Here is a 24,552-nt window from a genome sequence, read left to right as displayed (position 1 = left end):
CAAAACAAGTTTTTTCTTGTGCCACTGGCTGATTGAGAATCTGAGTTTCTAGCACCAGGAGGGAGTTGAGTCACTAAACCACAAAACATTCTGTCCCAAGAAAATATTTATTTTGTTTAACAAGATTTTAAATGAGGGAGTGTTATCTCATTAGATGGAATGAGGACCCGTGAGTCAGCGTCTCTGTGCACACAGCAGACCTTTATTTCTGTACTCATGATTAAGGAAGGGACTTTCACAATATTTGACTGTGAAAATTGGGCACAGTCTAACAGGAAGAGCTGGCTGTGCTCATTTTTACTTAAAAATAATCTTCATATTGTTTTTATAACAAAAATGTATAAATGTTGCCAATAATCCAAAAAGAAAATAAACTTTAAAAAAAATAAACAGGAGAATAATTGTCTATATGAAAAAGCTTCTAAAAATGAGCAATTCATGAAGTCAAGAAGGAGATATATAAATTTAATTTAGATTTTTCATTTCAGATATTGTTTAAGATGGAAAAAATTATCAATTATCTCAGGAAAACCTGTATTTTTTTTTTCTTGACTGGTTTCCAAGCCACCATTTGTTTTTAAAATTTGCAAAAAAAAAAAAAAAAAAAAAAAAAAAAAAAAACAAGGCTTGAGGGAATCTACCCCCAATCAAGACCTGTTTTGACATTTGTCAGAGAACCAAAAATCAATCATTGAAAATAATTTGGTGGTGGTGGGGACTAGATTGAGTTGGGGACAGGAGAATACAGAAATTGAAAGGAGAATAATTTTGGTTTGTTTCCTACTAATAATTTCAAAATTATTTATTTTTTATAATATTGTTTAGTTGTCAATGGATCTTTATTTTATTTATTTATACATGGTGCTGAGAATCAAACCCAGTGCCTCACACATGCTAGGCAAGCACTTTACCACTGAGCCACAACCCCAGCCCCTCATTTCTTATTCTTAAAAAGGGGACAGGTAACTCATAATGAAAGGGTATCTGATTCCATTCATTGTTTCATTTTTCAGTCCTCAGTATTCTTTTCATTCTTCCTATAGCTCTGTTTTGTGCTCCATCCATATTTCATAGAGCAAATTAATGAATCCCTAAATTGAAATTGGTGGAAATTTACAAGTAAATATTTCCTCTTCCACATGACCCTGGATAAAACCTTCTGATCTAGTATTCTATCATTTTGTTTGTTTGTTCTCGTTTTTTTTAACATCAGAAGCTGGCAAATTGTGGCCTGCTGGCCAGCTCTGGCACATCCATGGTTTTTGTAAATAGGGTTTACTGGGAGGACCACACAGTAATTGTAATGCAGAAGTGACGCTTTACTGCTGTAATGGCAGAGCTGAGCAGTTCCAAGACACTGTATGATTGACAGTGCCTAAAATAGTGACTGTCTGGTCCTTTACAGAAAAAGTTTGCTGACCCCTATTTTAGTTTACAAATTCCTGCAAGCTTGCTTGGCACAGTGTTTCTTTTCATACTTCTAAAACTTTCACTAAGGAGGAATAAGCATCCCTGAACTGTAACTATTACCCAGTAACTATTACCAGATAAACACAATAGAACATCAAGCTCAAGTTAGCCAAGTCTGGACAAATTCGAAGACAGGAAAAAATTACCCACGGTCTTAGATACAGATCAAAAATCTTAATACTTCTTAAATTGACTTAAATTTCTTGACAATATCTATCCACCAAAATGTCACATATAATTCTCACCTTTCAGTATTTATACTCTCATATAGTCCCCTCTCATACAGAAGTGATGATATTCTCATTTCTACAACTTTGTAATAAGGCTGTGCACTTCTCCACCCCACCTCCATTTGCTGTGAAGGAAGCCAGCTTCCACATCATCTGTGGAGAGGCCACATGGCAAGGATCTGAGGTACCCAATCTATAGACACTGAGGAACTGAGCCCTCCAGATAACAGCCTTGTGATTGAACTTGGAAGTGGATCCCAGCCCAGTCAAACCTTCAGATGATTGCAGCATTCTAAGTGACAGTCTGGATAGCTGCTCCTGAATTCCTGACCCGTTATAACTGTGAGATGCTAAATATTTGTTGTTTTAAATCAATGAATGTTTGAATAATTTATTACATGGCAGTAGATAGCTAATGTTCTTACCTCTTCCATCACTTATGCATCCCAATTTCTACCTTTTAAAAGTAATCTGCACAAGGACTGTCAGATACATGTGTTTTCTCGAAGTGGACCTATATATTAGATCTGGTGATAGTATGAATCTCATGGACTTCAAACAAATAGGAGACTTTATACTATAAAAACTCAAGTCTTGGGCTGGGGCTGTAGCTCTGTGGCAGAGCACTTGCCTAGTATGTGTGAGGCACTGGATTCGATCCTTAGCAGCACATAAAAATAAACAAATAAAATAAAGGCATTCTGTCCATCTACAACTACAAAACAAAAATTCAACAACAACAACAACAAAAACCTCAAGGCTTATCTGAGCCATTAAAGCATATTAAGGACTGCACTGAACAGGAGCTATGCACACACCTTAAGTCCTGAGTAAAGAGGTACTAGACTGGTATTGCACCCATTGCCATGCAAGTGGACTTTACCTCCACTGGGATAAGAAAGGTGCAGCTCTGGGAGTGGGCATCACCTGATGGGGTTGAATTACACCCACCTGTTTGTTATAATCCTACCCTCTGCCTTTTTGGATAGAATGTTCCATGGATTAGCTCCCCCATTAATAAAACCCAGGTTCGAGGCATCCTCCCTCTGTTTCTTGCCTGCCTTGCTTCCTTTGTGGAATCTGGGTCAGAGGGGCCATCCCAGAACCCAAAGAAAAAGGTATTTCTCTGTGTCATTATTTTGCGTCAGTCCAGTTCACCTGGAGTGACCCTGACTAGTTGAGTCATGCATTCTGACAAAAGCAGGTCTTAATCATTTCACTCTATTGCTGTAATAACTCTAGTCAAAGATTTAAATGACTGAAATGAATGTACACACTAGGAAGAACACGACATTTACCTCAGGAGGACTGCAAAACCCACCAGGACATCAACAACCAAACCCCAAAGTTCTGGGAAATGGGAAGTCAGACTTCTCAGTCCACTTTAGGCTTCCAAACAGCTTTTGGTTTCCTTTCTCTTTCACTTTAGCCAAAAGAGGTGAACAGTATTGACAATCTCTTACATTTATAAAGCCCCGAATAATCTGAAAGGTAATGCTTTATGTACATCCCCTCTTTATCCTCATGGCAACCCTGAGTTTCAGGTTTAAGTAAGAGTCATTTTATTTTATGTAAAAATAAAGAGGAGGGAGATTATTATCATAAGAATAGAAAATAGCAGTTGGGCATGGCATGCCTCTAATCCCAGCAACCCAGGAGACTGAAGCAGGAGGATCACAAGTTTAATGCCAGCCTCAGCAACTTAGTGAGGCCCTGCTTCCAAACAAAATAAAAAGGGATGGGAATGTAGTTCAGTCATAGAGTGTTTGCCTAGCATGTGGGAGACCATGGGTTCAAATCCTCCCATACACCACACACACACACACACACACACACACACACACACACACACAGAGAGAGAGAGAGAGAGAGAGAGAGAGAGAGAGAGAGAGCGAGCGAGCAAGAGAATAGAAAAGAGCATCTAATCATTTTTGTGAAGTATTAGATGTTTTTCAGAGAATATGTATCCCTGGGCACACTCACCAGAATAACTTCTGTTTGGATGACAGTATTGCACCCTGAACTCATTTGTTGAAGCCCTCCAGCACCCTTTGAATTTCCCCAAGAACACACTAACTCCCTGGGGGTGGAGTAATGGGTATCTTTCACCTTTGCACCGATGGCTAGTAGTACAAGAAATTCACATCAGAGACACTCACTAAATGTCTGAAAAGGGAAAGAGGAAGGAAGAAAAGAAGGGATTTGAAGTATAATATAGATTTCTTGTTTCCTTCAAGCTACAAAACCTATTGTCTTACAAAGTATTTAAGAGAAAGAAGAAGGTAGGGAAAGGGAAATACTGAGAATTGATATTGGTTAAATTATTTTGCTATATTGTGTGCATGTACAAATGCACAAATCCCATCTTTATGTATATTTATAATACTTTACTTAAAAATACAAAGAAAAAAACCCAAAGTGTGATTTCTCTTGATGGACCTTCTTTCATTTAAAATTTCTGAAGTGGGCAAAATCATGTGGAAATTAGTGAAAGTACAAAAGTAGAGTAGAAAAACTCTTTGAATTAATGGTGATTCATTTCCCAAGGAATCTAGGTAATAAGGTACAATAAGAGACTCTGGTTATTTGAATGTTTCACCTTCAAAGAGATACAAGAGACAACAGGCATTTAGAAGGGAGCAGTGATCTCTGCCACATTAGAATACATATTCTGGTCCATTAAGAACGTACTCAGCATTCAGAGCAATTTTTCCTATAAAACAGGGACAGCCCACAAGCATATATAATCTAATTGATGCCTAAGAAAATAGTGTCAAGAATCCCCCATGTCAACACATCCTGTGGGTGACAAACTCATCATGTCACTTGCACCTGCTGACAACATTGGCCCTAGGAGGCCAGAATAGACTCAGTCCAGCACTTAGCCTTGATGGAACTCCCAGGAGCCCATAAACTTGCTGTCTTGTGGGTGCGTTAGGGTACAGACACATGCCAAACGATCCCCTTTGTCCCATGACAAAAATATTGATCAATAACAAAAATAAAACATGCTGCAAAACAGTGTGGGCATTTCTGCACAAATCTTCCCGCTTTTGGTATGAGCTGCCCACCTACAGCTAGAAAGATTAAGTCAATAAAATGGAGCCCCATACTGTTTTTTCAGATTTGGGATATTTGTTCAACTGGAACAAGTAATTTGTTTGTCCACATGGGTCTATAATCTTCTCATTTTAGAGTTTACCTTCTCATTTTAGAGTCTATTCCCAAAATAGTTTGAAATCTGAACATTTTGGTTTACTTATTTTTTATTTTTATTTCTATTTATTTATTTATTTTTTGTGGTGCTGGGGATGGAACCAAAGGCTTTATGTGGCTAGCCCTCAATGGTTTAGTTTAGGAAGACTGTAAAAAAAGTATCTTAATTGAATCAAAGACTAAAGTTTCTACCTAAGAATGAATGCATATAATATTTGGGCAGGTTGCTGATTTTTAAGAGAGAGATTTACTTCAAAATCAGGTTTGGGGCTAGAGGTGGAGCTAAGTGGTAAAGTACTATTTTAGCATGCACTGGGCCTGGGTTCTATCTCCAACACTGAAATAAATGATGATGATGACAAAGCAGGATTTAGCCAGGTGCAGTGGCATACATCTGTAGTTCCAGCAACTCAGAAGCCTGAGGCAGGAGGATTGCTTGAATCCACTAGTACTAGACCAGCTTGGGTAACATAGCAAGACCTCATCTCAAAACAAAACAAAACCAAACAAACAAAAACCCAAGTGGTGTGTTAGAAGGCTACAGGCAGAGGACTATGTGAACACACTGTTAGGATGCTGTGGTAGCAAGTTTCCCAAGATGGCCCTGACAATTCCCCCTCCTCTACCTCATGCCTATTCCGCATGCTGTTCCTCAATCCAGCAATAAGTTGTATTTCTGTATTGAGTCACCTCATTAGAAGTGCAGATACCCTGCTAGAAAGGCCACATGGAGACAGAAAGGCCATGGGACTGTGTGGGGAGAAATTTAGATTCCAGTTAACTACAAGAACTAAGGTCCCAGACTTTCTACCCCAGTAGACTTATTCTGGCCAGCTCCCAGCCGTTCAACCCACCTTCATTCAATGAGTATACAGGCATGAAACTAAGGAGCCATCGTGGTGGTTCCTACAACAGCAGATATCATATGGAGGAGAGTCAAGCTGATCTACTTGCCCTGCATAAGTTCCAGTTGCATAGAATTATTCAAACCTAAGTGATTGTTATTTAAAGTCACAAATATGGGGATCAATATTGTGCAGCAATATATAACAGAAACAAGCTGAAGGCACATAGCCTTGAGCTAAAATCTTTTTTTTTTGTAAGTATAATCCCACTTGGTCATTTCTTGAGGAAATCATCCACAGAGGCCATAATTATTTCAATTTATTAGATGGGATCTGAAATATGAATAGGAATACTTTAGAAAGAATAGGTAAGTGGCAGGAAGATTTTAAAAATAATATGTAATATATTTCCTAATTGATATCTTATTATTTGAAATAAATAGGCAGTAGGAGAGGGGAAAGAGACTCAACAGAGTAGTATTAAGCATTTTGATAATTCTAATTTAATATTAATAACTACTTTTTTTGGCACTGGGGATTGAATTTAGGGGTACTCGATCACTGAGCCACATCCCAACCCTATTTTGTATTTTATTTAGAGACAGGGTCTCACTGAGTTGCTTAGCACCTCATCGTTGCTGAGGCTGGCTTTGAACTAGTGATCCTGCCTCAGCCTCTTTAGTCACTGGGATTACAGGTGTGTGACCCCACACCCAGCTAATAACTACTTTCTATTGGGTAATTACTGCATCCCATGCACCATACCAAGTACTTTAAATCTTGGCCTTGTACATTCCTCAGAATGAACCAATGAGATAGAAATTATTACTGGTATTTTATACAGATGAGGAAGCTGAAGCTCAAAGAGATTACTTTTCTTTAACTCATACAGTAAGTTGAGGAGCTGGGAGCTCCATCTTTAATATAAAATAGTTTTACTATTCAGTAATTTTCATATTTAGAAAGGATGTATCCCATAGTAATAGCAGGTAACATTAAAAGCCACATTTTGGTTCCAAGTGGCACTTTGCATTTTCTTGCATTTAAACTATTGTATTTAGTCAATCTCATGTTATATAACTCTAGGAAAAATTTTCCCATAAAGTTGGGCATCTGCCTTTTTTTTTTTTTTTTTATCTGCTGGTCCGTACGAGTGTTTGCTATGTAAAAAGAAGAACTGAGGCACAGCCATCTTATCACAATGATTTATCCATATCAGCCTTCCTGTGAACTCCAGCTGATGTATCCTCTACCTCTGTTGGCCCTGCCTGTCCCACATATTTTCCCTTCTTCTTAAAACATACACTCTCTGCCTCACAAAGAATCATCAACCTTTCACTACTCAGAGAAGGTATAAGCCTGGTTAGCATGGCTGAAAGTGGAGATATATTCCAACACAGAGATCAAAAATGGAAGAAACTGACAGAAACACAAGTTTGCCAAGGTTGCTAACTCTGCCAGCCCTACACATTAGTTTTTCTATTACAAAGACTCTAATATATGTAAAAATGTCTATAAAGAGAAGCCGTTCTAATACCAGGTGCCTGGCTAGTTTGGATTGTTTCTAGAACCTCAAAGACCAATTTGCATTCACAAAAGATCAAAGAAGGAATACTCTGATCATCTGATAAAAAGGTGGAGTAGCCGTCACACCTGGGAACACCTGATCTGCTACTCCACAAAGGTCCTTCACCCGCTTTAGCTTTGCCAAGCTGCTCTAGAATTTAGGGTGATGATTTGATGCCTGGAGAAGACGATGAACTGGAGGTCTAATGTGCTTGCCTTACGCTAAGGTTTCTTACAGGTCCTTGGAGTAAAAGGAGACTGTATTTGGTATCAAAAGATCTTATATAAAATGCCATCTCTGCCATGTCTAACTGTGTCACATTGGGCAAGATACTTAATTTATCTGATTTTGAGATTCATTACCTGTAAAATAAGGATGATGATAACACACCACATGTATAAAATTCAAGTGGGACAGTACTTGTGAAAGCACTTTGTAAACTACAAACCTCATTACAAATTTTAATTGTTATCAAGTCTTTCACTTTATAGGAACAGGATACTATTATAAATGACATGTGTGTACTAGTTTCAAATTTCTAAAGAAAATATACTATATATTATTGGGCATTGTATTTGTTGTTTACATCAGACACCTGAAATGCCAGAAGAGTGGAAATATTTAGTCTTCAGTGCCTGTCAATTTATAATACACATTGTGCCATTTAATAGAAATAGTAATTCATTCAACAACAAAACTTTTGAGTGACTTGCCACAGTGAAGGAGTTTACATTTTAAATGAGAGAGACATAGAATAACACAACAGGAAGTGGGCAAAGAGGATAAAGTGGTGGAAGGTACTATTTTAAGGGGTATCAGGGCAGGTCTTTCTGAAGGATTTTTTAAAAAAATTTGTTTTAGTTGTATGCAGACACAATATCTTTATTTTATTTATTTATTTTTATGTGGTACTGAGGATTGAACCCAGTGCCTTATGCGTGCTAGACAAGTGCTCCACCCCAGCCCTGAAAGATAATGTTTGAACAGAGACAAATAACATGAGGTGGTGAGCCAAGCGCGCATCTAGGGGAAGACCATTACCACAGAGGGGACAGCAAGCTCAGAAGCCTGAGCTTGATGTGGTCAGGGAAGTCAAAAGGGCCAGTGTGTCTGGAGGGGCTGAGCTAGGCAGACAGAGGCAGCAGCAATAAGGGACCAGGTCACAGGCCACGTGGCTTCAATTTCATTCTGAGTATAATGGGAAGCACTGGAAGGTTTTGAGCTAGGAAATGGGACAGGATTTCAGGAAACCTTTATAGAGAACAGACTGTAAGGCAGAGCAAGAGTGAAAAGAGGAAGAGCAGGCAGGAGGGCACTCAAGAATCCAAGCTAGAGATGACAGACTGGGATGACAGTAGTGATGAATGTGCTAAGTGGGCAGATTCTGGACAGATTTTAATGGTGGGGTGTGAGAGAAAGAAAGCTGAAAAGGATGATTCTAAGATTTTTGTCCTGCATTGTTGGGTTATTAAGATTTACTGAGGTGGGCGTGGTGAAGCATGCCTATAATCCCAGGGGTTTGAGAGGCTGAGGCAGGAGGATTGTTGGTTTAAAGCCAGCCTCAGCAACTAAGTGACTAAGTAACTCAGAGAGACCCTGTCTTTAAATGAAATACAAAAAAGGGCTAGGGGTGTGGCTCAGTGGTTAAGTGCCCCTGAATTCAATCCCTGGTACAGAGAGAGAGAGAGAGAGAGAGAGAGAGAGAGAGATATGTTTACTGAGATGGGGACTAATGTGGAAGGAGCAAGTTTGGATTGAAGTGAATCATGAGCTGCTTTGGGATGTGTTAGTTAGAAAGGCACATTAGACATTCCGGTGGAGATGCTGAGAAGGCTGTTAGATTGGGAAGTTGATCTCAGAGATATAAACACAGGACTCATCAGCATGCAGGTAAACACAGCTGCCTACAAAAAAACTGCAGAGAGGGAAGCGGACCCCAAGGGCTGGAACTTCAGGCCCTCCATCATTTAAAGAAGGAATAACAGTGAAAGAGGCAGAAAGATTTCTCAGAAAAAGGAGAAAAGAGTTTAGTATTATGGGAAGCCAGTGAGGGGAGGCCCGGAGGCAAAATGACGTGGCAAGCCAGGAAGTGACTGAGAGCCTGGGGCAAAGGACGGACCTAACCCAGATGTTCCCTTGTGTGTGGAAGGGATTCACTTAGGTGACACTAGGCCCTTCTCCCCTCCCTGCCTCTGTGGAGACAGTGTTCTCTGGTTGGTGAATTTGGGCAGAGTTAACTAGGCCTGCTTGGTTCACCCCCTTCCTCTTGGGAGCCCTTTACTTGTAGAAAGCTGGCAAGCTTCTCTGCTTCCTTGTTAGACTCTGCCCCATGAGGATGCCTTAGCTTCTGATCTGCACAGAACCCAGACAGGAAAACCATTATTGATTAGGCACCCCTCAGAGACCTCAAGGGCCTTACAGAAAGTGTTGCAGATGAGCAGAACTCGGGAAGGACTGTAGGAAAAAAAAGCAGGATGAGAGGAAGTGGAGATAGCAAGTATAAACAATTATTTTGTGGGGCTTTTTTTGTAAAGGGAATCTGAGAAGTGATGGGATGTCAGGTGGAGGAAAATGTGTGGGTTTTTTTTTTTAGATGATATTACAACAAATCTGTAGACTGATAGGAATGACTGAGCAGAGAGAGAAAAAATAATGAAGTGGGAAAGAAAGAGGTTATTCTACGGGTAAAAATCCTGGAGCAGTACGAAGGGAAGAGATCTAGAGCACAAGGGGAAAGTTTGACTTTAGATCTGAGCACAGACGGTCATGGTAATGGGAAAAGATGAAGATATGGGTTCAAACGAAGTGAAGGTGGCAATGGAATCCTGTGGGATTTCTAATGATTGGTTCTATTAGAATAAGAAAAAGTCATCAGCTGAGCAAGGGTGGGATTTAAAGACATTAAAAAAAAAAAGTGAAGATATGGTAGAATAAAGGCCTTAAGGAAATACAGTAGAATTGCCAGGTCCAGCCTCGGGCTCACTTGGCATAAATGATCATAAATTTAAAATGAAAGCAGTAGCTGGATGCTGTGGCACATGCCCATGGTCTCAGCTACTCAGGAAGCAGAGGTGAGATCACTTGAACCTAGGGGTTCAAGCCCAGCCTGAGCAATATAGTGAGATTCCAGCACAGTAGTAAATTTCTAGTCACATTCAGTTAGAAAACATTTAGTTAGAGAACTGTATTTGTCAGTATTGGGGCTTCTCTGCAGGTGAATGTAAGATAGGAGGCAAGGAAACTGAGGTTATATGCAAAGGACTGAGAAAATATATATATATATATATATATATATATATTTACACTGGAGGCAGTTAGCTGAAACAATAAAGCAAAATTTAAGGAGTGAATTAAACTGAGGTTTTTGGAGACGATGAAATTGGTGATAATGAAAAGATCCAGGGCACAACAACGCCTAGAGGTATGAATGGCAGCAAACTGAGAAGCAGGGGTGAAAGGTGGGCCATTTTTCCTGCATATTAAAATCACCAAGAGCAATGCCTGTGACAGTGCTGGAAAGAGAGTAGGTGGGCCAGGTGTTGAAATCGCCATCCAATGAAGGGGGAGTGCTCAGGGGGACTGCAGGATGCCAACGGTGGCCTGTGCCCAAGGGGCTGAGGAGGCTGGTGGAAACATGGTCTAGAAAGTACAATGAGGTGCAAGGAAAAACCTCCTCCTTCACAGGGTGCAAGGTAGAACTGTGCCAGAAGAGACAGCTAAGGCTGGTGATGGGGAACAGCAGGTAGGTAACGTCCTCAGGGCAGGCTCAGGTAGTAGATGCATCAGAGAGTTTGGGGCATTTTCCTGATGATGCATGCCAAGTTCCACAGGACACAGCAGAAGGACCTGGGAATAGGACAGAGTTGGGGAGTGTCTAGAGAGCATTGAGTGAGGACCTCAAGGACAAGGAGTGTCCCCAGTGCTGGACTTGTGGTGCGGAGGCAGGCAGGCTTGTAGGGCCTGACAGCATTAGTCCTGTTGGTATCTGAAGGGAGGTGGGGAATCAGTGCTCAGTGGAGCCTCCTGTTGCCACTGATCATATGGGCCATGTACAGGGAAGTGAGGATGAGGAAGAGTCTTATAAGCCCTGGGGCATTGTTAGGGTTTTTTGTTTTGTTTTGTTTTTAATATTTTTAGTTGTAGATGGGGACAATACCTCTATTTTATTTATTTATATGTGGTGCTGAGGATGGAACCCAGTGCCTCATACTTGCCAGGCAAGTGCTCTACCACTGAGCCACAACCCCAGCCCCATTGTTAGGGTTTTTACAGAAACAAATACTGTTAAGATCTTTTATAATTTTATTTGGATGCTCAAAAAAAAAAAAAGCCAATTGATTAATTGTCCTTCAAAGAGGGTACAAAGCAGAAGAAAAAAGACAATTCCGTGTGTGTTTCATACTATGTGCTCCTAGAAAAGTTGTTTGGACATGAAATTTTATAAATCAAATTTTATTTATAGCTTGATGATTAAAGGAAGTTAAATCACATTAAAGTAGAGAATCATTTGCAATGCAAATAGTCTTGTGCTTTGCTCCTAAAATTTACTTTTTGTGTATTAGTTTTTCTTAGACACATGGGTCGGCACAGAGAAGGAGGAGGCGGGACAACAACGTAAAAATGAACTAAATCTTGGGAAACTTCACTAGAGCCAAACTGGCACCACTGTGGAACTTCAGTGCACCTCTTCTATTGGCATAAATAGCCCAGATGCTACTTATATCTGTAGTTGTAACGCAAGTGAAAACGTTTCTGTGGCTGGAAGTTTTGCATGGAAATTGCTGTATGAATCAAACTTTAACTTAGAGAATTAATCCAAGAAAGATAAAGGAAGAAGTTGAAATGACTGGACAGTGGCTGGGAGATAACTTAGCAACATAAATGGGGTTTGAAAAAAATCTTATTGGTAAAAACAATCAACTCTAGCACTTTGATGAGTCCAGCTTCTTTCAGTCTGCAGGTGATATCAGTCCCTCTCTTTATTTCAACCTGACTATGATTTTCTAAAGTCAACTCATTATTTTCTTGAGATCAAGGGGTCATTGAAAGATAAGTGTAGGGCTGATGTTGTAGCTAAAAGAGTGTTTGTCTAGCATGCTCAAAGCTCTAGGTTTGAGCCCCCAGTACCAGGAAAAAAAAAAAAAGTAAATGCATTCTTTCCACCCATCAGGAAGTCATTATATCAAGGCAGCAAATTACCAAATGGTATCCTGGTAGCCTGTAAGACTTTGATGAATTTATCCACAGGAATGATTCACTGCCAGGGTGTTTTAATCACCATCTATCTCTGAAGGCTTTAAAAAAGCAGATACTTTTGGGCTGGGGTTGTGGCTCAGAGGTAGAATACTTGCCTAGTATGCATGAGGCACTGGGTTTGACTCTCAGCACCACATAAAAATAAGATAAAGGTATTGTGTCCACCTACACCTAAAAAATAAATGTTTTTAAAAATATTTTTAAAAAAACAAATACTTTTAACAGCATTGTCATTTAGAAGTAACGACACCTCATCTAAAAGGCAACTCCTAAAAAAGCGTGCTAATTGAGTCACTTAGGTTTAACCACCTAATCTCTGTGCTCCCAAGGTACCTTCTTGACAACATTATCACATCCTTATCTAGCTGCTGATTCAGTCCCATTACTTGAAAAGAATCCCTTAAGGGCAAGGACCATCTTTCATCATCCCTAAAATAAACACTGTGGAATGGGTGAAGGCATGCAAATCACAATGACAGAAGAATGAATGAAATACACACTTAAAACATTTTTGTAGTTGTAGGTGGACAGCATACATTTATTTTGTTTACTTTTATATGGTGCTGAGGATCGAACCCAGTGCCTCACACGTGTGAGGCAAGCACTCTGTAACTGAGCTACAGCCCTCACCCTACATTTATTCTTGTTTAAACAAAATAAAACTCTGCCTACTAGAATCTTGAAAATGCTGCCACTTAAAGAGTTTCGTTTGCTAATATTTCCCAAATAATATTCAAAATAATCTTTCAAAAAGCAATTGGTGCTTCTAAAGGAATTACAAACTTCTACATTATTGAAAAAGAAAGGAGTGGAATAGAGAAGAAATAGGTGAGAATATCAAAGAAAAAAAAGGAGCATGATTATTGGAGAAAAGGACAATTTTTTTTTGCAATACCTTTATTTTATTTATTTATGTGGTGCTGAAGTTCAAACCCAGTGCCTCATGCATTACTAGGCAAACACTCTACCACTGAACCATAGCTCCCAGGACAATTATTTTTTAAAAAGGCTACTTCAATTTTGAAGTCACAAAGATACGGTTTGAAACACTAATATATTAGGCAGCCACTGTGGTGAGTGCATATAATTGCGGCTTCTCAGGAGGCTGAGGCAGGAAGATCCTGAGTTAAAGCCTGAGCAACCTGGGAGACCCCATCTCAAAATAACAGTAATGATGTTGATGGGACAGCTAATTAGGGGCCACACTGTGAGGATACTTGTTATGTGAGATGTCCCCCAAAAGCTCACATGTGAGACAGTGCAAGAAGGTTCAGAGGGGAAAAAAAATGAGGTTGTGAGACTTTTAACCCAATTAGTGAATTAGTCCACTGACGGGATTAATTGAGTGGTAACAGAAGTGGGAGGGTATGGCTGGAGGAGATGGGAATTGGGGAGTGGCTTTGGGGTATATATTTGTATCTGGAAAATGGAGACTTTTTCTCTGCTTCCTGATCATCATGTGAGCTACTTCCTTCCACCACACTCTCCCACCATGATGTTCTGCCTCACTTTGAGCCCTGAGGAATAGAGCTGGCCTTCTATGAACTAAGACCTCTAAAACCATCTGCCGTCAAATAAACCTTTCTCCTCTACAATTGTGCTGGTTGGGTCCTTTAGTCCCAGCAGTGAAAAAGCTGACTAAAATAGTACCTAAACAAAATTTACATATATATATATATATATATATATATATATATATATATAATATTATATTATATATATTTTATATATTTTTTAGATGGAAACAATATATTTATTTATTTATTTATGTGGTGCTGAGGATCGAACCCAGTGCCTCATATATACAAGGCAAGTGTTCTGCCACTGTGCCACAATCCCAGCCCCCTAGTTTCTTCTTTAAAAATATTGATACAATTTTCACAAGTCACGTAAACAGCGACATCATATTTGCAAATAGGAGAAATGAGTATTAAACATGAAATAAGAAAAGCCCAATATTTTTTTCATTTTGGATTCAGTTATGATATTTGATAGTCTAGAAATAGACAATTGACTCAGTTAGGAATAATATTAAAAAATATTTAACAACCACTTAGACCCTAAATACTGCACATAATGAGATATTCTATAGCTATTAACATTTTTGAAAATTAATTTCATTGACTATATGGATATATTTTCAGTAAAAGAGGAAAAAATATATATATATAATTCCATTTTTTAGAAGTATAAAACATACACATAAGCAATAAAAAACTAGGGAGGAAAACTCTGGCAAAATGTTTAAAAATGTTTCGAAGGCTATCTCTGAAGAATGGGATTTTTTTTCTTTTTGCATTTCTGTACTTGGAAAAGTTGCTAACAGGAAAACATTTTTAATTAAAAAGAATAAAAATAAAAATGTCTGAATCACTGACGTTTCCTACCTTCCCCTAACAGAAAGAGAGAGAGAGAGAGAGAGCGAAAGAGAGAGAGAGAATATGAATCTCGTTGTGACACTGCAGGCTCCCCCTTGTTTTCCTCTCATTATTAAAACCTGTAAAAATCTGTCATTCATACTTACCGTGTGCATTTCCTCAGCATGTATCCCCACAGTTCTGACCCTACCATGCTCTAGAAACCCAACTCACAAGTGTTTCCAATAACCTATAAATTATCAAACTCAGTGCTTGATCTTCATTCTTCTTTTTTAAACCATTGAATTGTACATTTCACTTATGTATTTTGCGTTACTGGGGATTGCACCCAGGGCCTCGCACGTATGACTATATTCCCAGTCCTTTGTCCTTCTTGAAATCACTGTTGTCTGTTACTCTGCAAATACTTCGTTCTCAAAATTCTTTTCTCCCACTGCCTCCAAGAAGCTGAGATGCTGGTTCCCTGCCTCTTTTACTGACACAGTCTGAATTTTCATGCTCTCACCCTACTTCCACTTCCCATCTCCAAATTGGGTTTTTCAAGCCTCTGTGACCTTCTCTTTTTCATTCTCCCCTCTGATGTCAGCCTCTGCCTTGTCTCACCCTCAGGTTCCCCTTGAGAATCTTGAGTTGGGCAACATGAATTGTGAACACAAAAATTGGACATGTACTTAAGTCAGATAGTATTGAGCCATCTGTCATTCGAAAAACATTTATTGGGATCCTCTGGTGCAAGAAATACAGAAAATACCAGAAATTCAAAACCAGAATCTCTGTACAAAAACAGGGTGCAATGGCACAGGCCTGTAATTACAGAGATTTGGAAGGCTGACTTAGAAGAATCACAAGTTTGAGGCCAGTCTGAGGAACTTAGCAAGATCCTGAATCAAAAAATAAAAAGGGCTGTGGATGTAACTCAGTGGTAGAGCACCCCTGGGTTCAATCCCCAGTACCCAAACAAGACAGAGTAGAACATAAAGAAAGAGAAGTTACCAGGTGCTTACTTAACGTGAAAACCGAGTTCTAATGCACTGTGGGGCCTGCTGTAGCAGAAGAGGGAGGTGCCAATCCTAATGAGAAGAATGAAAATTGCAAGCTGACATCAAGGCCTAGAATGCTAAAAGGAAGCTTAATGCTGGGTGGATGCTAAATGTGGACAAGATGAAAGAAGGCACCTGAAACCAAGGAATTAGCCCATGGATTAACAGCACAAGACACTGTCCCACCTGAAGTAGGGTTCAACTCATATTCTATGTGCCACTTTCTGCTTTTCTTCATAAGCAATCCTACTCTCCCAGGTCAGCTCTACCTGTCCTAAAACCACTTTGGACCCAAACTCATAAGGAATATATCCACAGATACAGGCCTCAACCATCTTGAATTGAATCACATTTTTAAAAAAAAACAAAAGTGTGTTTTCCACTACTCTATTTACTTCACTTCAAAAAACAATCTTATACCATGTTTTGTCAACGGCACAGCAAAGGTAATTTATCACCCAGACTTGAAACCTTGAAATTGCATTCTATACTTCTGCCCCTGGCCTATACCCTGTCAATGGCTAACTGGTAGTGATTCTTCCTCCATTATTGTGCTCACATATGACTCATATTTTCCATTGTCATTGTTGCCTCCTAAACTCAGGATCTTATATCTTGAGGCCTGAATAATGGTAATCATCTTTCTGCTCACCTGCCCTGGCCTCTGGTGCATGCACTCCATCTCTGCGGGAGGTTGCAGTTTCCCTGAGAGGGATGACTTCCTGTTTCTATTCCAGCACAGACTCACTCTCTCAGAAGCTTCCTCAGATCTCTCCTTTCAGTACACATGCCCATGGCTCTTACCATCCTCACTGCTCAGCTGACACACTGTCTTACACTAACTCCTCCTATTTGTCATTACTAGAAAATGAGGCTTTACCCATAGTGAATGTACTAGAAAAAGGAAACTTAACCAAAACTAACTTTACAAAAATAAAATAATAATAACCGTTTTTGACAGAAGTTTTTGCCAAGTGAATGATGTGCCTCTTTGACCAGAGAGTGTGCTGAATGTGACATGATAAAACTACTACTCTGCACAGCTGTACACAGCTGGGCCCAGCTGGAAAGACTTCTGGTGGGGATCATCCCTTCTTGCAAGTTGATGTTAAAGGTTCTCATCTACTAGATTGAGGAAGGACTGCAGCATAAACCAGCAAGTTTATTAGACTTGTGACCTCATGGACACATAATTCTAATTCCATATGGTCTAGCATAGGGAAAGGAATAGAACTTCATGACAGCAATCTCTGCTGCTTACAAGATTTTTCTTTCCTGCCTTGAGATTTCTGATTATAAGTCAGAGCTGAGCTTGCTAGAAGCTCTTCTGAGTCAGTGGTATAACAAGACATCTCTGGGCTTAACTTTTCCAGAGTGACCATCTTGTCACTTTAACTCTTAGAAGAGCTAGAGTTAACTAATTTCTTTTTTTCTCTTGATACAACACTTACCCAATCCATGTAATAAATGTCTACTGAATCCACAATTATGAACCCAAGTCTTTTCAAACAGGTTGGAAAGATAGTTGGAAGTTGATGGTCAGGATGTTAAGACTCAAAAATGAAAAGTTCATCTGGTTCCTTCCTGGATGCTGCAGTCTCTTCCCTGCTCTTCAAAATTTCAGCTGCAGTTTGTACTCTACTTCTTAACTATGTTTTAAAATTTTTAATCAAAAAATTTTTCTAAGAATATAAACCCCATCATATCTTTTTCCTCTGTTGAATAAAGTGAAACAAGCTTAATGCAAAATAATCTAGAAGCATAAATGAATTAGAAATTAAAATCCCCATCATGCTATATCTAGATATAAAAATTACACATTTTTAGTGTCCATGCACACTTGCACTCATGCACACAGACACACTCAGGTTCTACAATGAGAGCAAGATTAGGCTATACACTGTTGTTTTTAATTATTAACAATGTATCACCACTTTCTTCTGTATTAAATAAACACATACACATTTGATGAATACCATAGTAAATGCTTGATTGAAGGGCTTTTAGGATGGTTTTTTTTTTTTGCTTTTATAAATTGCTGAAATAAACATTCATTTCTTTATTCAAATATTTATAATTTTCCTCCTTTTTTTCAAAAAAAAATGTGGGGCTGAAGCCTCACATTTAAGAACAAAGAGCTACACATTCTGAAGAACATTATCAGAGAGATCTGTGGCTGACATACTCAAATACAGCAGAACCAGTCTAGCAACTATCAACCCCCCGTCTTTTACCTCAGGCGTATATAAAATAAAACTAGAAGTTTGCAAGGAGACAGAGCACCATTACAGTGAAGCTTATCCTTGAGGGTCCTTCCCCTCCCTATGGGGGAAGTAAGTGCTTCTCTGTCCCCAGCAGCAAACCTAGTGAGTGAAGATCCAAGTAAACCCAAAGTAGAACTTAGGAATGCCTGTAGCAAAGAAAGAGAGCATTTTCTCCCCTCATGCATCTCTCTCTCTCTCTCTCTCTCTCTCTCTCTCTCTCTCTCTCTCTCTCCCCCTCCCTCCCTCCCTCCCTCCCTCCCTCCCTCTCTTCTTCTCTCTCTTTCTGCACTTTGGGCCCTAGATCTGCCATGGGTCCTCAGTAATTTGCCACATAAACCCTGAAGTTTAGGGACATCCATGGACAGAGAACAGAACTGGCTTCCTGCCAGGAGAATTCTGAAAGCTAAGGGACCATGAAAAGGGACAGCTGAGGGAACACAGATTAAAATCCAAGGAGTTTTCCAGATGGACACTGGAAATGTCCCCTGCTGCCAGGCCTCCTGCCCCCCTGAGACTCCTGGCTGCCCAGGCAAAGGGCGCTTGGCATCAGGAAGCCATGGAGGAGACAGCCAGAGGTAGAGCTAGGGAAGGGATCCTAGGAGCCTAGTCACATCACTGTTCATATCAGGGAATGTGGCAGGGTGATGGCACCTGTGGAAGCACATCTAGGTGCCTTCAAGGATCCACAAAAGCACCCCCAAGAGAGACAGCCAGAACTTAGGTGCTTATCACATAAAGAGCTCTCTCCAAGAGAGGATAGTCATACTGTATCAGCTAAGTAGACAGACTTCTGCCCTTGCTCCTCCAACCCTACCTCCCCCTATTCAGTGTTGAGGGTGAAAGTTGAAGAGAGCCCTGGGTATTCTTTAATACAAACAGGCCTTTTAAAAAAGCATTTGTTATGCAGAATTATGTCATCCACTGTTTTTTATGCGCTGCTGCTGCTGCTGCTGATGGCCATTTCCTAAAAAACAATTAAATACATTTAGAATGTATGAACGTATATCTAAATGAGAAATTTGATGCTATTTAAAAAGTTGAAATCAGGGCTGGAGGTGTAGCATGCAAGATGTGAACTTTCCAATAGTGGAGGAAATGTTGAGGGGGCATTTATCACTTTCTCTGCAGGCAAAACAAAACAAAACAAAAAACAAACAAAAACCCAGAAATAGTCTAAAACTATTTTGAGGGGTAATTTCCAACTCATGTGGCTTTAAAATTTAAAGTGAATTTACAGATCTTATCAACCTGCTCCAAGAGTGTACTTTTCCTTATTACTTTGTCAAAGAGAAAGGGAAATGTGAAAAAAGAAAGCATTTTAAATGTATTCTCCACAACCAGTGGCTTTCTGGGTAGAAGAGAAAGACTTGATATTCTACTACTAATTCTTGGGGGAAAAAAATCTAAGAAAGGAAGTAATTCCAGGCTCTGGAGGAGCAGAGAGCAGTAGATGAGCTTCACTCGATCCAGGCCTGTGGTGGCAATCCATGCCAACACAGAGGTCAGAGAACCTTCCCAGTTTGTGGAGTTTCCTCTTCACCAAAAGAGCAAACCAGGTACACTGCTCAGCGTACAAAGGAGTTCCAACCAAGTTTATGATGTGAGAATCCTTTCCATTCAAAGAGGGGTTTGGAAAGAAATTTTTCACTATCTCAAATAAATGGGAGTCTTTGAAATTTACAAAAGAAGGTCACAAAACAGAGTTTGTTATTCCTTTCTTTTCACAAATCTTTCTTTCCATTGTACTTTTCTATTCTGGTGACTGATACTAAGGTTTCCTGGGACTCTTAGTGGCACTTGAGGAAGGGGCACATAACTGTTATTTTTGGAAAATGTTAGCAAGTCCTAAGCAAAAATTCTTAGGCAAAACAGTACACAGAGGATGGAGAAAAACCAGGAGCCTTTTGTACTGAGAGGTGGCAGTGACAAGACAGAGACTCTGACATATTTTCCTCCTCTGCAACAAGCTCCTCAATAGCTTGTGAAGTCTAGAATCATACAGCCACACCATGGTCTCTCCAATAGTGTGTGGCTTCTTTTACCAGCAGGGCTGAAAGAACTTTAAGAATGCTTAAACACAGGGCTTTTGTAATGGGTCAAATCCAAAATTGGATGAAGCAATTTTTAAATTCAGTTGCTTGTTTTGGAAAAAAAAAATAATCTGCACTGTCTGTGGTGGACATCTGTATACTTTTGCTGTTTATTTTGTCCAGAATTTTCTCTGCCTTTCTTCTAGTTATATCATGTTGGTTTCTGTTTGGGGAATCACTCTAACTGTGTGGTTCTGCTGGGATTGAATTAATGCCCAATTCTAGGGGTGGGCATGACCACTGTGCCCAAGTGGTAGCGTGCACTCACTTCACCATGTGGAAAGGTAGCCTAAACCACCACAAGATACAATTGCAAATCTTTTCTGGAGCAACTGAGAAAAAAAAGTCTCTTTTTGCAGGAGTTGCTAGCTCTTGAGGTGATGAAAATCTAGAACTGAGGGAGGTCATGTCAAGGCTAAGAGTTTTAGCATACTTCCCTGAGAATATTGTCTTCACAGAAAAAGACAGAGCCAAGACATGAACGACATGATAAATGACTTGAACTTCTGGATCCAACCATTCTTATAGCCAGAACTACCTTGAACTTTTCAGGTTTGTGAGTCAATAAAGTTAATTTTGTTTCCCCTTTGTAGGATTTGAGTTGGATTTCCATACTTGAAATCAGGAGAATCACGAGCAACAAAAAATGTCCAGCTGACTTTGAGATGGACAGAGCGAAGGCAGTTCTTCAGCTCCGAGGGTTTCATGAGTCCTCTGGTAGGAGATGGGCCACATAAAAAGCACTGACATTTGGAGTTTCTTGTGGTTCAGAATTGAAGGTAAAATGAGGAATGATCATCCTTGTCTTATTTTCTTTAACATTTACTGACTCACATTAGGTAAAGGCAAAGACAGATGTCCCTGATCATAATGGCAGGGCTTGCACTTTCTAGTTCCTATCAGTAGCCAAGTGCTCTAGACATCATAACCTGGCAACAATGACACCACACCCTTCAGCAACAATCCAAGTCACCCTACCCATATGTGGGATGAAATAATAATGCAACAACATTCATTCTTTTTTCAACAAAGTCAAATTTTAAAGTAATAGGTAGGGTTTAAGTGAGATGATAAAATGAGGAAATTTAAGAGACCACTCTCCTCCCACTCCAAATACAGAGAAAATCTGGATCAATTTATCATACAATATTTAAAATCAATAATTACCCTCAAAAGCAAGGAAGAATTTTAAGGGACCAAAAAAGAAAAGGAAACTCCAATTATCAGCATAAACAGCAAGAAGTCACCTGGCATAATGCTGGAGCCAAGTACACCCAGTGGAGAGATTTTTTATTGTTTTTTTTTTTTTTTTTTTTTTTTTGTGGCATTAAACCCATGGCTTCATGCACGCTAGTCATGTGCTCTACCACTGAGCCACATCTCCAGTCCTGCTATATTTTTATATGGTGGGCAGTGCAGTGTGATCTGTTTATACCAGTGTCACCACAAACACACCACATGGTCACATTAGGCAATAAGTTTTCAGCTCCCTTATAATCTTAGGGCACCACCATCTTATACATGGTCCAAAACATGTCTTTGACCAAATTGTCCTCATTCCTGCAGACAGGTATATGGATCTGGCTAAAAAACTAAGGTAAATTTCAAGATTATCAAGTCCTGATGAAACAAACCAATAGGCAATTACTGAGCTGCCTCTTAGGTATGCCTCCACAGATGAGGGCATATATGGGACTCCCATAGAAATCAACCCCTACTAAAGACAAGTTCATATCAGATAACTTTTCCCAGTCAAAAACAGGTCAACAGTTAGTAGCTCATGGGAGAGCATTTGCCCAGCATGTACAAGACCCTGGGACTGATCTCCCGATTGCAGGGAAAGAAAAAAAAAAGTAGGTCAACATTTGGTGAACATTTTATTAGGGCCCCCCAGAGCCCAATTCCCAGCAATTTTTGTATAAAGCATATTTCAAGCAGATTTTATTACCTCCTGTCAACATTCACAGATGCTTTCTGATTACATATATTACTTATTAACTACATTTTATCTAAAACATTTTTTTTACCTCGTTCTTAAGATTAAAATCAATCTCCCAGGGTTTTGCATTTTTATAATGAATACACTTCCTAATTTTTGTTTCCATTCTTTTTGCCAAGATATTAGTAAAGATATCATGTGCCTGAGGTTTGGATGTTTAGATATAAGTGTTCATTTTATAAAATAGAGTAACAATTGTTTCTGAAGAACCAATTCATACCCTTCGATTTTAACTCTTAATACTAAGTCATTTAAACAGTATTAGGAGCAGAGCTCTTAGAATTCTAACACAGAAATGGAATACCTGCTGAAATGCTGTTACCATCTTAGAATCCCAATTCTTTTTTCATGCATATGTACGAAGGAGCCCAGTTTAGTGGGAAGATCACCAGATGGAGTGGTAGGAGGCCTGGAATTCAACCCTTGTCTGCTTCTTCCTAGGACGCTCACCTTGCAGCAAGTTACCTCCCCACTTCAGTTTCTAGATTTATAGAATGGTGATAACATCACCACACCTCCAAGCCTCATATAACTTGTGAAAAGTGCCGACTGGAGAATCTGAAGGAAAGCATGGACATCAAGGCATGAGTCCTCTGATAAGACTCCCATATGACCTTGAGAAAGATTACATAACTCTGATACTTTTCACCTAGATTCTAGATTCTATGATGACATTCTACTGTGAATTCCCTTGGTCAAACTCCTAGAGTCTCACCAGATTTCTACCAGATTTTTTATTTGCTTTTTTTTTTTTTTTTTTTTTTTTTTGGTATACCAGAGGTTGAACCCAGGGGCACTTAACCACTGAGCCACATCCCCCAGTCTTTTTTAGGATTTTAATTTTGAGACAGGTTCTCACTAAATTGCTTAGGGCCTTGCTAAAAAATCCTGAGCTGCTGGGGTTCCTGGCACATGCCATCACTCCTGGCTGCAAATTGTTTTTTTTTTGTTGTTGTTGTTGTTGTTAGTTTGCTTTGCAGTGCTAGGGAATTGAACCCAAGACCTTGCCCATGTTAGACAAGAGTTCTACTACTGAGCTACATTCCCAGTCCTTGCACATTGTTGTTGTTTGGGACTGGGGTATAATCCAGGAGCACTTAACCACTGAGCCACATCTTGAGCCCTTTTTGTTGAAACAAGGTCTCATGAAATTGCTGAGGCTGGCTGGATGTGATCCTCCTGCCTCAGCCTTCAGGGTTGCTAGCATTATAAGCATATGTCACCATGCCTGACTTACACATTGTGAACATATTTTGACCCTTCTTAGATCACCTATCATTACTGTTCTCTATAAATTTATGCACATAACTTTCATCGTTAGACTATCCATTCCCCCATAGGAGTGTTTTCAAGCTAAACTTGGTCACAAGTTTTGATCATACTGGTTTTGACCACAGAACAGAAAATAATGGAGCACATCCCATTTAGGTCCATCATCATTCATTAAAAAAAAAAAAAAATCATTTCAGGTGTATGTGGATATATGTGTTTTTCTAGGTTGCAAAATGAGTTTCTTGGGATGGAAAGAACTAGAAAAAGATGGCTATACGCTACAGAACAAATCCAATCATGTCACACCTTGCTTAAAATCCTTTAAGGGTTTCCCATTGCTGAGGGAAAAGTCCACCATCTTTAATGTGGGCAAAGGACTTTGAAAGGCCCTGACTTTCTCTCAGACTCATTTTATGACATGCTACCTCTTGTTCTCTGTGTCCCAGACAAAATGGAAACTTTTCAATTTCTCCTTCAATGACCATGTTTTGGCTAAAAATGTACTGCATACCAGATGATGTCCTAGGTGCCTGAGACAGCCCTGTGAACAAGACTGATGGATTCCCTGCCTCACAGAGCAGTCCCTGCCCTCAAGTGTAGCATTCTACTGTCCACTTCTGGACACACTTGTCACCCTGCCCAAGTTTTCATCCCTACAATCCCTCCTGTAGCCCAAATACCTGGAGCTCATGACCACTCCTTCAGGCCATAGGTGAAAGGGTCATTTATTTCCCAACATGTTGCCATTATTCGCTGAATGATCCTGAGTTTCCAAGAATCATTCATGGTATCACTAGTGACAGAAAATATAACTGAAAAATTCCCAGAATCTCATTTTTATTGGGGGAAGCAAACGGAGGTTAACCTCTCTTTATAGCAGATAAGACGTACAAACTACAAGTGTATTCCAAAGCATTCATCAGCT

This window comes from Spermophilus citellus (assembly GCF_964194105.1).
Source record: "Spermophilus citellus genome assembly, chromosome: 5".
NCBI lineage: Eukaryota > Metazoa > Chordata > Mammalia > Rodentia > Sciuridae > Spermophilus > Spermophilus citellus.
Note: the sequence above shows the minus strand (reverse complement) of the source record.